Source organism: Sinohyriopsis cumingii, unplaced genomic scaffold (assembly GCF_028554795.1).
Source record: "Sinohyriopsis cumingii isolate HCF-2022 unplaced genomic scaffold, ASM2855479v2 utg004354l, whole genome shotgun sequence".
Lineage (NCBI taxonomy): Eukaryota > Metazoa > Mollusca > Bivalvia > Unionida > Unionidae > Sinohyriopsis > Sinohyriopsis cumingii.
In genome coordinates this window covers 22,954-40,367 of record NW_028316728.1, presented here as the reverse complement: position 1 = coordinate 40,367, position 17,414 = coordinate 22,954, and the positions used below count along the sequence as shown (strand labels likewise).

Sequence of the window (17,414 nt, the reverse complement as noted above, 5' to 3'; positions counted from 1 at the left end):
TATGCAGAATATATTACAAGCCAGGGTTATTACTTGACCGAGCGGTGTCAGACACTAGCGTGATACACCGATAGAAGTCATAAGTTTACCCCAAATTTACAAAGACTTCCATACAACTTCAGTTGTAAATTATAAAGCCCAACGTGTCCATTATATGCATACATTTTACTTTAATCAATGCAAGACCACAGAGCTCACAACCTGCCAAATATATACTGTTACACGCACACGGGTATTTACTTGACCGAGCGGTTGTCAAACCCTGGCGCGATTCTCGCTAGAAGTCATAAGTTTCCCCGACTTTCCAAAGACTTCCATACAACCTCAGTTGTAAATCAGAAAGCCCGACGTGTCCATTCTATACCTAAATTTTCCTCTAATTAATGCAAGACCACGGATAAAACCAAACTGTCAACTATCTATCAACCGTACATCTGCGTGTTTTGGCTTCATTATGTTTCCGCACCACCAACCGTTCACGCCTTAGAACATATATGAGTACTCCCTAACAATGGGAACTATTTTAACTCCGCCACCTTAGGCCAGTCAAATGTATGCTTTCCAGGCACATTTCGCCGATATAACTGCACCATATTCGCCCGCATGGCGACATAAACGGTCTCTGCCAAGTCCCTTTTTATTTATGCCCTTGTGTAATTTACCGGTTTAATACCGTAAGTGCTTGTCCTTGCAGTCACGCTACCAATGTATACCACTAGATTTCAATATGTACTATTTTACTCCAGGGACATTCAATTCGGTTTTGGTCGCAATTCACTACTAGTGAACCATGGCATTATGGAGACTCACTAACACTTTACTCCGCGAAGTTTGCTCCTAGTGATTGGCCAATTATTTCGGGCAAAGGAATATTTATATTGCACCGAATTCCAATTATCAGACAAGTAATCACACAAATCTAAGAATTCCTTAAAACGGGGCGCTATAACCAAAGCGCATACTCCAAATTTATTACAATATGATCAAGTCGAAATTAATATGAAACTTACACGTTCCATACTGTTTCGTGAATTTTGATAATGAAATTAAAAATATGGAACGCTTCACGAATTTGCGTGTCATCCTTGCGCAGGGGCCATGCTAATCTTCTCTGTATCGTTCCAATTTTAGTATATGTACTGCCGAAGCAAGTACGATATACCATACCTGTTAATTTCCTTATTAAATGCATTTTCACGTAACATTTAAAGGAGAGGTACATGTACATTTGCATAACCGTGCACAGCGGGAAAACGTTGCAAAACGTTGGAGCAGTTAACTTCCTTTATTGCCGGTGGGGAAATATTCCAGGATGTCAAAAATAAAATAAACATACACATAAAAACCTTATTAAAATTACGTTGCTAGCATGAGTTTCATTTGCCATATAGCCTAATTTGAAACCACACGAACAAAAGAATCATTTACAATATTTTAAACATTCAAACACGGTCGTTAAGTTGACCAAAACGTAGATCTCTTTATTCTCCACTTACATTAATGGTTCTTCGTCTAGATGCATTCTGCGCCATATGCCGTTATCTAGGTAGTCCGAATAGAATATGTTTCTTTTCTTGCGGAGACATTTAGGCATAACAAAATGTGTGATTTTACTGCGCCGGCATACATCTGAAGCGTACTTTCGTGACAGAAAAAGTCGAGGCCACTCCAACTGCGCAGTGACCGCAATTTGATTACAATTATATCTCCACTGGCCCACGTGAAGCTCTGAGAAGAACCGCTTAGGGGTCATGTTCCGGTGACATACGTTATTAGCATAATCGCTAATTTTATCAGCCAATCAGATGAAGGCTTTTACCTTGGCGTTTGGGAGACTGATTAGTACGGCAGAAGCTCATCAATGTGTTCCCAACGATTTGGTTTACTTTTTGAAATTGTATGAAAGCGGCATTTCCCTTGGCTAATTCAAAGGTCTCCAGAACATGGCCCCTAAGCGGTCGCTTTCAGAGCTTCACGTAGGACAGTGGAGATCTCATTCACATGAGACTGCAGTGACTGAGAAGCTGCAAATAAAAACAAGTAGTTCGTTGATTCGCATCCGCTCGGTTGATCTAACCTGGTTCACGGCCGCTATGAAGCTACCACCAATATGTGTCATTTTACGTAAAATTACTATAGGCGACCAGTCATCTTCGCTAGCCAAGGTTTCCATATCTTAAGCCTATCTACACCTTGGCGGATGGAGCAGGCATTTGTGTGCTTTGGGCGTGTGAATTTAATTGCATGCAGAGGAAAAACCACCGCATCCTACCAAACCTAAATTGTTCAAGTTTGAACCTGTTCCTAGATGATCGAGACAAGAGGAGCACACAACTTAAATCGACCCATACATACGCAGTTGAACACTGTCGGTCTGTGCTTGTACAAATACACATCACTCAAATACACCTGTAATGGCTTTTCTTTGGTACGTTGTCATACCTTCGATGTTAAACTTCCAAAGAATCCTTTTGAAGTAAATTGCCTCCACCCTTTTCGGCCCATCTACAATGTACCACGGTTACACGCTATTGATTAGTTGGCATTACATCCCAAGGGAGGCAACTCACGAAATCCAGTAAATGTCCCTAGGACAAAGCACTAATATATCTGCTCGATCCGCCAAGGTGTAAATTGGGTTAACATATCGGAACCTTGGCTAGCGAAGATGGGGACCAGTTCATGTTGGAAAAAGTCGAGTGGCAGCTAAACGTTGTAAGTTTCGGTGTTTTTGAAAACACGTCACTTCTATTTAGGGGGCGCTCTACAGATATTATGAACTTATAAGAAAACGATTGGTGTATGGTGTAGTTGCTTACATAGGCAACATGCTCAGTGAGAGAATATTGGCATATTTCTGTGTTACGTTAATGTGCTGTGACTGAAATTTCTTTGTATATTGTCTCAAAATACCCCTCCCTCACAACAACAGCAACAAAAAAAAAAAAAAAAAAAAGACAAAAAAAAAAAAAAAACAAAACCTTACTGGTACTTATTTTCTTTGAAATACATTTCAACCGTATGCGTTGTGAGTTGGGGATATTTCTCTTCTCCCGAACATCGCTGGATTTAAATTTTTTTAATTGTTCTATACGGCAAAGTAACATAATCAAGAACACATTTACGCTAAATTGAAATGCAGAATATATTACAAGCCAGGGGTCATTACTTGACCGAGCGGTGTCAGACACTAGCGTGATACCCGATAGAAGTCATAAGTTTACCCAAATTTACAAAGACTTCCATACAACTTCAGTTGTAAATTATAAAGCCCAACGTGTCCATTATATGCATACATTTTACTTTAATCAATGCAAGACCACAGAGCTCACAACCTGCCAAATATATACTGTTACACGCACACGGGTATTTACTTGACCGAGCGGTTGTCAAACCCTGGCGCGATTCTCGCTAGAAGTCATAAGTTTCCCCCGACTTTCCAAAGACTTCCATACAACCTCAGTTGTAAATCAGAAAGCCCGACGTGGTCCATTCTATACCTAAATTTTCCTCTAATTAATGCAAGACCACGGATAAACCAAACTGTCAACTATCTATCAACCGTACATCTGCGTGTTTTGGCTTCATTATGTTTCCGCACACCAACCGTTCACGCCTTAGAACATATATGAGTACTCCCTAACAATGGGAACTATTTTAACTCCGCCACCTTAGGCCAGTCAATGTATGCTTTCCAGGCACATTTCGCCGATATAACTGCACCATATTCGCCCGCATGGCGACATAAACGGTCTCTGCCAAGTCCCTTTTTATTTATGCCCTTGTGTAATTTACCGGTTTAATACCGTAAGTGCTGTCCTTGCAGTCACGCTACCAATGTATACCACTAGATTTCAATATGTACTATTTTACTCCAGGGACATTCATTCGGTTTTGGTTCGCAATTCACTACTAGTGAACCATGGCATTATGGAGACTCACTAACACTTTACTCCGCGAAGTTTGCTCCTAGTGATTGGCCAATTATTTCGGGCAAAGGAATATTTATATTGCACCGAATTCCAATTATCAGACAAGTAATCACACAAATCTAAGAATTCCTTAAAACGGGGCGCTATAACCAAAGCGCATACTCCAAATTTATTACAATATGATCAAGTCGAAATTAATATGAAACTTACACGTTCCATACTGTTTCGTGAATTTGATAATGAAATTAAAAATATGGAACGCTTCACGAATTTGCGTGTCATCCTTGCGCAGGGCCATGCTAATCTTCTCTGTATCGTTCCAATTTTAGTATATGTACTGCCGAAGCAAGTACGATATACCATACCTGTTAATTTCCTTATTAAATGCATTTTCACGTAACATTTAAAGGAGAGGTACATGTACATTTGCATAACCGTGCACAGCGGGAAAACGTTGCAAAACGTTGGAGCAGTTAACTTCCTTTATTGCCGGTGGGGAAATATTCAGGATGTCAAAAATAAAATAAACATACACATAAAAACCTTATTAAAATTACGTTGCTAGCATGAGTTTCATTTGCCATATAGCCTAATTTGAAACCACACGAACAAAAGAATCATTTACAATATTTTAAACATTCAAACACGGTCGTTAAGTTGACCAAAACGTAGATCTCTTTATTCTCCACTTACATTAATGGTTCTTCGTCTAGATGCATTCTGCGCCATATGCCGTTATCTAGGTAGTCCGAATAGAATATGTTTCTTTTCTTGCGGAGACATTTAGGCATAACAAAATGTGTGATTTTACTGCGCCGGCATACATCTGAAGCGTACTTTCGTGACAGAAAAAGTCGAGGCCACTCCAACTGCGCAGTGACCGCAATTTGATTACAATTATATCTCCACTGGCCCACGTGAAGCTCTGAGAAGAACCGCTTAGGGGTCATGTTCCGGTGACATACGTTATTAGCATAATCGCTAATTTTATCAGCCAATCAGATGAAGGCTTTTACCTTGGCGTTTGGGAGACTGATTAGTACGGCAGAAGCTCATCAATGTGTTCCCAACGATTTGGTTTACTTTTTGAAATTGTATGAAAGCGGCATTTCCCTTGGCTAATTCAAAGGTCTCCAGAACATGGCCCCTAAGCGGTCGCTTTCAGAGCTTCACGTAGGACAGTGGAGATCTCATTCACATGAGACTGCAGTGACTGAGAAGCTGCAAATAAAAACAAGTAGTTCGTTGATTCGCATCCGCTCGGTTGATCTAACCTGGTTCACGGCCGCTATGAAGCTACCACCAAATATGTGTCATTTTACGTAAAATTACTATAGGCGACCAGTCATCTTCGCTAGCCAAGGTTTCCATATCTTAAGCCTATCTACACCTTGGCGGATGGAGCAGGCATTTGTGTGCTTTGGGCGTGTGAATTTAATTGCATGCAGAGGAAAACCACCGCATCCTACCAAACCTAAATTGTTCAAGTTTGAACCTGTTCCTAGATGATCGAGACAAGAGGAGCACACAACTTAAATCGACCCATACATACGCAGTTGAACACTGTCGGTCTGTGCTTGTACAAATACACATCACTCAAATACACCTGTAATGGCTTTTCTTTGGTACGTTGTCATACCTTCGATGTTAAACTTCCAAAGAATCCTTTTGAAGTAAATTGCCTCCACCCTTTTCGGCCATCTACAATGTACCACGGTTACACGCTATTGATTAGTTGGCATTACATCCCAAGGGAGGCAACTCACGAAATCCAGTAAATGTCCCTAGGACAAAGCACTAATATATCTGCTCGATCCGCCAAGGTGTAAATTGGGTTAACATATCGGAACCTTGGCTAGCGAAGATGGGGACCAGTTCATGTTGGAAAAAGTCGAGTGGCAGCTAAACGTTGTAAGTTTCGGTGTTTTTGAAAACACGTCACTTCTATTTAGGGGGCGCTCTACAGATATTATGAACTTATAAGAAAACGATTGGTGTATGGTGTAGTTGCTTACATAGGCAACATGCTCAGTGAGAGAATATTGGCATATTTCTGTGTTACGTTAATGTGCTGTGACTGAAATTTCTTTGTATATTGTCTCAAAATACCCCTCCCTCACAACAACAGCAACAAAAAAAAAAAAAAAAAAAAAAGACAAAAAAAAAAAAAAAAACAAAACCTTACTGGTACTTATTTTCTTTGAAATACATTTCAACCGTATGCGTTGTGAGTTGGGGATATTTCTCTTCTCCCGAACATCGCTGGATTTAAATTTTTTTAATTGTTCTATACGGCAAAGTAACATAATCAAGAACACATTTACGCTAAATTGAAATGCAGAATATATTACAAGCCAGGGGTCATTACTTGACCGAGCGGTGTCAGACACTAGCGTGATACCCGATAGAAGTCATAAGTTTACCCCAAATTTACAAAGACTTCCATACAACTTCAGTTGTAAATTATAAAGCCCAACGTGTCCATTATATGCATACATTTTACTTTAATCAATGCAAGACCACAGAGCTCACAACCTGCCAAATATATACTGTTACACGCACACGGGTATTTACTTGACCGAGCGGTTGTCAAACCCTGGCGCGATTCTCGCTAGAAGTCATAAGTTTCCCCGACTTTCCAAAGACTTCCATACAACCTCAGTTGTAAATCAGAAAGCCCGACGTGTCCATTCTATACCTAAATTTTCCTCTAATTAATGCAAGACCACGGATAAACCAAACTGTCAACTATCTATCAACCGTACATCTGCGTGTTTTGGCTTCATTATGTTTCCGCACCACCAACCGTTCACGCCTTAGAACATATATGAGTACTCCCTAACAATGGGAACTATTTTAACTCCGCCACCTTAGGCCAGTCAATGTATGCTTTCCAGGCACATTTCGCCGATATAACTGCACCATATTCGCCCGCATGGCGACATAAACGGTCTCTGCCAAGTCCCTTTTTATTTATGCCCTTGTGTAATTTACCGGTTTAATACCGTAAGTGCTGTCCTTGCAGTCACGCTACCAATGTATACCACTAGATTTCAATATGTACTATTTTACTCCAGGGACATTCATTCGGTTTTGGTCGCAATTCACTACTAGTGAACCATGGCATTATGGAGACTCACTAACACTTTACTCCGCGAAGTTTGCTCCTAGTGATTGGCCAATTATTTCGGGCAAAGGAATATTTATATTGCACCGAATTCCAATTATCAGACAAGTAATCACACAAATCTAAGAATTCCTTAAAACGGGGCGCTATAACCAAAGCGCATACTCCAAATTTATTACAATATGATCAAGTCGAAATTAATATGAAACTTACACGTTCCATACTGTTTCGTGAATTTTGATAATGAAATTAAAAATATGGAACGCTTCACGAATTTGCGTGTCATCCTTGCGCAGGGGCCATGCTAATCTTCTCTGTATCGTTCCAATTTTAGTATATGTACTGCCGAAGCAAGTACGATATACCATACCTGTTAATTTCCTTATTAAATGCATTTTCACGTAACATTTAAAGGAGAGGTACATGTACATTTGCATAACCGTGCACAGCGGGAAAACGTTGCAAAACGTTGGAGCAGTTAACTTCCTTTATTGCCGGTGGGGAAATATTCCAGGATGTCAAAAATAAAATAAACATACACATAAAAACCTTATTAAAATTACGTTGCTAGCATGAGTTTCATTTGCCATATAGCCTAATTTGAAACCACACGAACAAAAGAATCATTTACAATATTTTAAACATTCAAACACGGTCGTTAAGTTGACCAAAACGTAGATCTCTTTATTCTCCACTTACATTAATGGTTCTTCGTCTAGATGCATTCTGCGCCATATGCCGTTATCTAGGTAGTCCGAATAGAATATGTTTCTTTTCTTGCGGAGACATTTAGGCATAACAAAATGTGTGATTTTACTGCGCCGGCATACATCTGAAGCGTACTTTCGTGACAGAAAAAGTCGAGGCCACTCCAACTGCGCAGTGACCGCAATTTGATTACAATTATATCTCCACTGGCCCACGTGAAGCTCTGAGAAGAACCGCTTAGGGGTCATGTTCCGGTGACATACGTTATTAGCATAATCGCTAATTTTATCAGCCAATCAGATGAAGGCTTTTACCTTGGCGTTTGGGAGACTGATTAGTACGGCAGAAGCTCATCAATGTGTTCCCAACGATTTGGTTTACTTTTTGAAATTGTATGAAAGCGGCATTTCCCTTGGCTAATTCAAAGGTCTCCAGAACATGGCCCCTAAGCGGTCGCTTTCAGAGCTTCACGTAGGACAGTGGAGATCTCATTCACATGAGACTGCAGTGACTGAGAAGCTGCAAATAAAAACAAGTAGTTCGTTGATTCGCATCCGCTCGGTTGATCTAACCTGGTTCACGGCCGCTATGAAGCTACCACCAATATGTGTCATTTTACGTAAAATTACTATAGGCGACCAGTCATCTTCGCTAGCCAAGGTTTCCATATCTTAAGCCTATCTACACCTTGGCGGATGGAGCAGGCATTTGTGTGCTTTGGGCGTGTGAATTTAATTGCATGCAGAGGAAAACCACCGCATCCTACCAAACCTAAATTGTTCAAGTTTGAACCTGTTCCTAGATGATCGAGACAAGAGGAGCACACAACTTAAATCGACCCATACATACGCAGTTGAACACTGTCGGTCTGTGCTTGTACAAATACACATCACTCAAATACACCTGTAATGGCTTTTCTTTGGTACGTTGTCATACCTTCGATGTTAAACTTCCAAAGAATCCTTTTGAAGTAAATTGCCTCCACCCTTTTCGGCCCATCTACAATGTACCACGGTTACACGCTATTGATTAGTTGGCATTACATCCCAAGGGAGGCAACTCACGAAATCCAGTAAATGTCCCTAGGACAAAGCACTAATATATCTGCTCGATCCGCCAAGGTGTAAATTGGGTTAACATATCGGAACCTTGGCTAGCGAAGATGGGGACCAGTTCATGTTGGAAAAAGTCGAGTGGCAGCTAAACGTTGTAAGTTTCGGTGTTTTTGAAAACACGTCACTTCTATTTAGGGGGCGCTCTACAGATATTATGAACTTATAAGAAAACGATTGGTGTATGGTGTAGTTGCTTACATAGGCAACATGCTCAGTGAGAGAATATTGGCATATTTCTGTGTTACGTTAATGTGCTGTGACTGAAATTTCTTTGTATATTGTCTCAAAATACCCCTCCCTCACAACAACAGCAACAAAAAAAAAAAAAAAAAAAAAGACAAAAAAAAAAAAAAAAAACAAAACCTTACTGGTACTTATTTTCTTTGAAATACATTTCAACCGTATGCGTTGTGAGTTGGGGATATTTCTCTTCTCCCGAACATCGCTGGATTTAAATTTTTTTAATTGTTCTATACGGCAAAGTAACATAATCAAGAACACATTTACGCTAAATTGAAATGCAGAATATATTACAAGCCAGGGGTCATTACTTGACCGAGCGGTGTCAGACACTAGCGTGATACCCGATAGAAGTCATAAGTTTACCCCAAATTTACAAAGACTTCCATACAACTTCAGTTGTAAATTATAAAGCCCAACGTGTCCATTATATGCATACATTTTACTTTAATCAATGCAAGACCACAGAGCTCACAACCTGCCAAATATATACTGTTACACGCACACGGGTATTTACTTGACCGAGCGGTTGTCAAACCCTGGCGCGATTCTCGCTAGAAGTCATAAGTTTCCCCGACTTTCCAAAGACTTCCATACAACCTCAGTTGTAAATCAGAAAGCCCGACGTGTCCATTCTATACCTAAATTTTCCTCTAATTAATGCAAGACCACGGATAAACCAAACTGTCAACTATCTATCAACCGTACATCTGCGTGTTTTGGCTTCATTATGTTTCCGCACCACCAACCGTTCACGCCTTAGAACATATATGAGTACTCCCTAACAATGGGAACTATTTTAACTCCGCCACCTTAGGCCAGTCAATGTATGCTTTCCAGGCACATTTCGCCGATATAACTGCACCATATTCGCCCGCATGGCGACATAAACGGTCTCTGCCAAGTCCCTTTTTATTTATGCCCTTGTGTAATTTACCGGTTTAATACCGTAAGTGCTGTCCTTGCAGTCACGCTACCAATGTATACCACTAGATTTCAATATGTACTATTTTACTCCAGGGACATTCATTCGGTTTTGGTCGCAATTCACTACTAGTGAACCATGGCATTATGGAGACTCACTAACACTTTACTCCGCGAAGTTTGCTCCTAGTGATTGGCCAATTATTTCGGGCAAAGGAATATTTATATTGCACCGAATTCCAATTATCAGACAAGTAATCACACAAATCTAAGAATTCCTTAAAACGGGGCGCTATAACCAAAGCGCATACTCCAAATTTATTACAATATGATCAAGTCGAAATTAATATGAAACTTACACGTTCCATACTGTTTCGTGAATTTTGATAATGAAATTAAAAATATGGAACGCTTCACGAATTTGCGTGTCATCCTTGCGCAGGGGCCATGCTAATCTTCTCTGTATCGTTCCAATTTTAGTATATGTACTGCCGAAGCAAGTACGATATACCATACCTGTTAATTTCCTTATTAAATGCATTTTCACGTAACATTTAAAGGAGAGGTACATGTACATTTGCATAACCGTGCACAGCGGGAAAACGTTGCAAAACGTTGGAGCAGTTAACTTCCTTTATTGCCGGTGGGGAAATATTCCAGGATGTCAAAAATAAAATAAACATACACATAAAAACCTTATTAAAATTACGTTGCTAGCATGAGTTTCATTTGCCATATAGCCTAATTTGAAACCACACGAACAAAAGAATCATTTACAATATTTTAAACATTCAAACACGGTCGTTAAGTTGACCAAAACGTAGATCTCTTTATTCTCCACTTACATTAATGGTTCTTCGTCTAGATGCATTCTGCGCCATATGCCGTTATCTAGGTAGTCCGAATAGAATATGTTTCTTTTCTTGCGGAGACATTTAGGCATAACAAAATGTGTGATTTTACTGCGCCGGCATACATCTGAAGCGTACTTTCGTGACAGAAAAAGTCGAGGCCACTCCAACTGCGCAGTGACCGCAATTTGATTACAATTATATCTCCACTGGCCCACGTGAAGCTCTGAGAAGAACCGCTTAGGGGTCATGTTCCGGTGACATACGTTATTAGCATAATCGCTAATTTTATCAGCCAATCAGATGAAGGCTTTTACCTTGGCGTTTGGGAGACTGATTAGTACGGCAGAAGCTCATCAATGTGTTCCCAACGATTTGGTTTACTTTTTGAAATTGTATGAAAGCGGCATTTCCCTTGGCTAATTCAAAGGTCTCCAGAACATGGCCCCTAAGCGGTCGCTTTCAGAGCTTCACGTAGGACAGTGGAGATCTCATTCACATGAGACTGCAGTGACTGAGAAGCTGCAAATAAAAACAAGTAGTTCGTTGATTCGCATCCGCTCGGTTGATCTAACCTGGTTCACGGCCGCTATGAAGCTACCACCAATATGTGTCATTTTACGTAAAATTACTATAGGCGACCAGTCATCTTCGCTAGCCAAGGTTTCCATATCTTAAGCCTATCTACACCTTGGCGGATGGAGCAGGCATTTGTGTGCTTTGGGCGTGTGAATTTAATTGCATGCAGAGGAAAACCACCGCATCCTACCAAACCTAAATTGTTCAAGTTTGAACCTGTTCCTAGATGATCGAGACAAGAGGAGCACACAACTTAAATCGACCCATACATACGCAGTTGAACACTGTCGGTCTGTGCTTGTACAAATACACATCACTCAAATACACCTGTAATGGCTTTTCTTTGGTACGTTGTCATACCTTCGATGTTAAACTTCCAAAGAATCCTTTTGAAGTAAATTGCCTCCACCCTTTTCGGCCCATCTACAATGTACCACGGTTACACGCTATTGATTAGTTGGCATTACATCCCAAGGGAGGCAACTCACGAAATCCAGTAAATGTCCCTAGGACAAAGCACTAATATATCTGCTCGATCCGCCAAGGTGTAAATTGGGTTAACATATCGGAACCTTGGCTAGCGAAGATGGGGACCAGTTCATGTTGGAAAAAGTCGAGTGGCAGCTAAACGTTGTAAGTTTCGGTGTTTTTGAAAACACGTCACTTCTATTTAGGGGGCGCTCTACAGATATTATGAACTTATAAGAAAACGATTGGTGTATGGTGTAGTTGCTTACATAGGCAACATGCTCAGTGAGAGAATATTGGCATATTTCTGTGTTACGTTAATGTGCTGTGACTGAAATTTCTTTGTATATTGTCTCAAAATACCCCTCCCTCACAACAACAGCAACAAAAAAAAAAAAAAAAAAAAAGACAAAAAAAAAAAAAAAAACAAAACCTTACTGGTACTTATTTTCTTTGAAATACATTTCAACCGTATGCGTTGTGAGTTGGGGATATTTCTCTTCTCCCGAACATCGCTGGATTTAAATTTTTTTAATTGTTCTATACGGCAAAGTAACATAATCAAGAACACATTTACGCTAAATTGAAATGCAGAATATATTACAAGCCAGGGGTCATTACTTGACCGAGCGGTGTCAGACACTAGCGTGATACCCGATAGAAGTCATAAGTTTACCCCAAATTTACAAAGACTTCCATACAACTTCAGTTGTAAATTATAAAGCCCAACGTGTCCATTATATGCATACATTTTACTTTAATCAATGCAAGACCACAGAGCTCACAACCTGCCAAATATATACTGTTACACGCACACGGGTATTTACTTGACCGAGCGGTTGTCAAACCCTGGCGCGATTCTCGCTAGAAGTCATAAGTTTCCCCGACTTTCCAAAGACTTCCATACAACCTCAGTTGTAAATCAGAAAGCCCGACGTGTCCATTCTATACCTAAATTTTCCTCTAATTAATGCAAGACCACGGATAAACCAAACTGTCAACTATCTATCAACCGTACATCTGCGTGTTTTGGCTTCATTATGTTTCCGCACCACCAACCGTTCACGCCTTAGAACATATATGAGTACTCCCTAACAATGGGAACTATTTTAACTCCGCCACCTTAGGCCAGTCAATGTATGCTTTCCAGGCACATTTCGCCGATATAACTGCACCATATTCGCCCGCATGGCGACATAAACGGTCTCTGCCAAGTCCCTTTTTATTTATGCCCTTGTGTAATTTACCGGTTTAATACCGTAAGTGCTGTCCTTGCAGTCACGCTACCAATGTATACCACTAGATTTCAATATGTACTATTTTACTCCAGGGACATTCATTCGGTTTTGGTCGCAATTCACTACTAGTGAACCATGGCATTATGGAGACTCACTAACACTTTACTCCGCGAAGTTTGCTCCTAGTGATTGGCCAATTATTTCGGGCAAAGGAATATTTATATTGCACCGAATTCCAATTATCAGACAAGTAATCACACAAATCTAAGAATTCCTTAAAACGGGGCGCTATAACCAAAGCGCATACTCCAAATTTATTACAATATGATCAAGTCGAAATTAATATGAAACTTACACGTTCCATACTGTTTCGTGAATTTTGATAATGAAATTAAAAATATGGAACGCTTCACGAATTTGCGTGTCATCCTTGCGCAGGGGCCATGCTAATCTTCTCTGTATCGTTCCAATTTTAGTATATGTACTGCCGAAGCAAGTACGATATACCATACCTGTTAATTTCCTTATTAAATGCATTTTCACGTAACATTTAAAGGAGAGGTACATGTACATTTGCATAACCGTGCACAGCGGGAAAACGTTGCAAAACGTTGGAGCAGTTAACTTCCTTTATTGCCGGTGGGGAAATATTCCAGGATGTCAAAAATAAAATAAACATACACATAAAAACCTTATTAAAATTACGTTGCTAGCATGAGTTTCATTTGCCATATAGCCTAATTTGAAACCACACGAACAAAAGAATCATTTACAATATTTTAAACATTCAAACACGGTCGTTAAGTTGACCAAAACGTAGATCTCTTTATTCTCCACTTACATTAATGGTTCTTCGTCTAGATGCATTCTGCGCCATATGCCGTTATCTAGGTAGTCCGAATAGAATATGTTTCTTTTCTTGCGGAGACATTTAGGCATAACAAAATGTGTGATTTTACTGCGCCGGCATACATCTGAAGCGTACTTTCGTGACAGAAAAAGTCGAGGCCACTCCAACTGCGCAGTGACCGCAATTTGATTACAATTATATCTCCACTGGCCCACGTGAAGCTCTGAGAAGAACCGCTTAGGGGTCATGTTCCGGTGACATACGTTATTAGCATAATCGCTAATTTTATCAGCCAATCAGATGAAGGCTTTTACCTTGGCGTTTGGGAGACTGATTAGTACGGCAGAAGCTCATCAATGTGTTCCCAACGATTTGGTTTACTTTTTGAAATTGTATGAAAGCGGCATTTCCCTTGGCTAATTCAAAGGTCTCCAGAACATGGCCCCTAAGCGGTCGCTTTCAGAGCTTCACGTAGGACAGTGGAGATCTCATTCACATGAGACTGCAGTGACTGAGAAGCTGCAAATAAAAACAAGTAGTTCGTTGATTCGCATCCGCTCGGTTGATCTAACCTGGTTCACGGCCGCTATGAAGCTACCACCAATATGTGTCATTTTACGTAAAATTACTATAGGCGACCAGTCATCTTCGCTAGCCAAGGTTTCCATATCTTAAGCCTATCTACACCTTGGCGGATGGAGCAGGCATTTGTGTGCTTTGGGCGTGTGAATTTAATTGCATGCAGAGGAAAACCACCGCATCCTACCAAACCTAAATTGTTCAAGTTTGAACCTGTTCCTAGATGATCGAGACAAGAGGAGCACACAACTTAAATCGACCCATACATACGCAGTTGAACACTGTCGGTCTGTGCTTGTACAAATACACATCACTCAAATACACCTGTAATGGCTTTTCTTTGGTACGTTGTCATACCTTCGATGTTAAACTTCCAAAGAATCCTTTTGAAGTAAATTGCCTCCACCCTTTTCGGCCCATCTACAATGTACCACGGTTACACGCTATTGATTAGTTGGCATTACATCCCAAGGGAGGCAACTCACGAAATCCAGTAAATGTCCCTAGGACAAAGCACTAATATATCTGCTCGATCCGCCAAGGTGTAAATTGGGTTAACATATCGGAACCTTGGCTAGCGAAGATGGGGACCAGTTCATGTTGGAAAAAGTCGAGTGGCAGCTAAACGTTGTAAGTTTCGGTGTTTTTGAAAACACGTCACTTCTATTTAGGGGGCGCTCTACAGATATTATGAACTTATAAGAAAACGATTGGTGTATGGTGTAGTTGCTTACATAGGCAACATGCTCAGTGAGAGAATATTGGCATATTTCTGTGTTACGTTAATGTGCTGTGACTGAAATTTCTTTGTATATTGTCTCAAAATACCCCTCCCTCACAACAACAGCAACAAAAAAAAAAAAAAAAAAAAAGACAAAAAAAAAAAAAAAAACAAAACCTTACTGGTACTTATTTTCTTTGAAATACATTTCAACCGTATGCGTTGTGAGTTGGGGATATTTCTCTTCTCCCGAACATCGCTGGATTTAAATTTTTTTAATTGTTCTATACGGCAAAGTAACATAATCAAGAACACATTTACGCTAAATTGAAATGCAGAATATATTACAAGCCAGGGGTCATTACTTGACCGAGCGGTGTCAGACACTAGCGTGATACCCGATAGAAGTCATAAGTTTACCCCAAATTTACAAAGACTTCCATACAACTTCAGTTGTAAATTATAAAGCCCAACGTGTCCATTATATGCATACATTTTACTTTAATCAATGCAAGACCACAGAGCTCACAACCTGCCAAATATATACTGTTACACGCACACGGGTATTTACTTGACCGAGCGGTTGTCAAACCCTGGCGCGATTCTCGCTAGAAGTCATAAGTTTCCCCGACTTTCCAAAGACTTCCATACAACCTCAGTTGTAAATCAGAAAGCCCGACGTGTCCATTCTATACCTAAATTTTCCTCTAATTAATGCAAGACCACGGATAAACCAAACTGTCAACTATCTATCAACCGTACATCTGCGTGTTTTGGCTTCATTATGTTTCCGCACCACCAACCGTTCACGCCTTAGAACATATATGAGTACTCCCTAACAATGGGAACTATTTTAACTCCGCCACCTTAGGCCAGTCAATGTATGCTTTCCAGGCACATTTCGCCGATATAACTGCACCATATTCGCCCGCATGGCGACATAAACGGTCTCTGCCAAGTCCCTTTTTATTTATGCCCTTGTGTAATTTACCGGTTTAATACCGTAAGTGCTGTCCTTGCAGTCACGCTACCAATGTATACCACTAGATTTCAATATGTACTATTTTACTCCAGGGACATTCATTCGGTTTTGGTCGCAATTCACTACTAGTGAACCATGGCATTATGGAGACTCACTAACACTTTACTCCGCGAAGTTTGCTCCTAGTGATTGGCCAATTATTTCGGGCAAAGGAATATTTATATTGCACCGAATTCCAATTATCAGACAAGTAATCACACAAATCTAAGAATTCCTTAAAACGGGGCGCTATAACCAAAGCGCATACTCCAAATTTATTACAATATGATCAAGTCGAAATTAATATGAAACTTACACGTTCCATACTGTTTCGTGAATTTTGATAATGAAATTAAAAATATGGAACGCTTCACGAATTTGCGTGTCATCCTTGCGCAGGGGCCATGCTAATCTTCTCTGTATCGTTCCAATTTTAGTATATGTACTGCCGAAGCAAGTACGATATACCATACCTGTTAATTTCCTTATTAAATGCATTTTCACGTAACATTTAAAGGAGAGGTACATGTACATTTGCATAACCGTGCACAGCGGGAAAACGTTGCAAAACGTTGGAGCAGTTAACTTCCTTTATTGCCGGTGGGGAAATATTCCAGGATGTCAAAAATAAAATAAACATACACATAAAAACCTTATTAAAATTACGTTGCTAGCATGAGTTTCATTTGCCATATAGCCTAATTTGAAACCACACGAACAAAAGAATCATTTACAATATTTTAAACATTCAAACACGGTCGTTAAGTTGACCAAAACGTAGATCTCTTTATTCTCCACTTACATTAATGGTTCTTCGTCTAGATGCATTCTGCGCCATATGCCGTTATCTAGGTAGTCCGAATAGAATATGTTTCTTTTCTTGCGGAGACATTTAGGCATAACAAAATGTGTGATTTTACTGCGCCGGCATACATCTGAAGCGTACTTTCGTGACAGAAAAAGTCGAGGCCACTCCAACTGCGCAGTGACCGCAATTTGATTACAATTATATCTCCACTGGCCCACGTGAAGCTCTGAGAAGAACCGCTTAGGGGTCATGT

The 17,414-nt window shown here is 40.1% G+C and overlaps 6 non-coding genes across 6 annotated transcripts; all 6 read right to left on the bottom strand.

The window, feature by feature from the left end:
* Nucleotides 1–1,048: 1,048 nt before the first annotated feature.
* LOC149769211 (U6 spliceosomal RNA) lies at nt 1,049–1,155 on the bottom strand. The gene has a single exon (XR_016419354.1). It is a non-coding gene; the product is annotated as a U6 spliceosomal RNA (small nuclear RNA).
* A 3,024-nt stretch (nt 1,156–4,179) lies between these two features.
* LOC149769210 (U6 spliceosomal RNA) lies at nt 4,180–4,285 on the bottom strand. Its single transcript, XR_016419355.1, has one exon. It is a non-coding gene; the product is annotated as a U6 spliceosomal RNA (small nuclear RNA).
* A 3,025-nt stretch (nt 4,286–7,310) lies between these two features.
* LOC149769209 (U6 spliceosomal RNA) lies at nt 7,311–7,417 on the bottom strand. The gene has a single exon (XR_016419353.1). It is a non-coding gene; the product is annotated as a U6 spliceosomal RNA (small nuclear RNA).
* Nucleotides 7,418–10,443: 3,026 nt separating this feature from the next.
* LOC149769208 (U6 spliceosomal RNA) lies at nt 10,444–10,550 on the bottom strand. Its single transcript, XR_016419352.1, has one exon. It is a non-coding gene; the product is annotated as a U6 spliceosomal RNA (small nuclear RNA).
* A 3,025-nt stretch (nt 10,551–13,575) lies between these two features.
* Nucleotides 13,576–13,682, bottom strand: LOC149769207 (U6 spliceosomal RNA). Its single transcript, XR_016419351.1, has one exon. It is a non-coding gene; the product is annotated as a U6 spliceosomal RNA (small nuclear RNA).
* A 3,025-nt stretch (nt 13,683–16,707) lies between these two features.
* On the bottom strand, nt 16,708–16,814 carry LOC149769206 (U6 spliceosomal RNA). The gene has a single exon (XR_016419350.1). It is a non-coding gene; the product is annotated as a U6 spliceosomal RNA (small nuclear RNA).
* Between the last annotated feature and the right edge of the window lie 600 nt (nt 16,815–17,414).